Consider the following 232-nt stretch of genomic DNA (forward strand, 5'->3'; position numbering starts at 1 on the left):
AGAATAATAAGGAGAAAAAAACTATATTTCTGTTTAGAAAGTTCCATAAAAACAAGAAGAGGAAAAAAGTCAAGTCACCAGACAGCAGAGGAGATAATGATTTTGCCATTTCAACAGACCTGACACTCTAAAGAATCCAGTCTGGCAAGTGAGTGTGCCCTACCCAAACTGTGAAATTAGTCCTGCACACATAACAACTGCTAAACACATCATTATGGAAATTGGGAACTCA

Source organism: Acanthisitta chloris, unplaced genomic scaffold (assembly GCF_000695815.1).
Source record: "Acanthisitta chloris isolate BGI_N310 unplaced genomic scaffold, ASM69581v1 scaffold12908, whole genome shotgun sequence".
NCBI lineage: Eukaryota > Metazoa > Chordata > Aves > Passeriformes > Acanthisittidae > Acanthisitta > Acanthisitta chloris.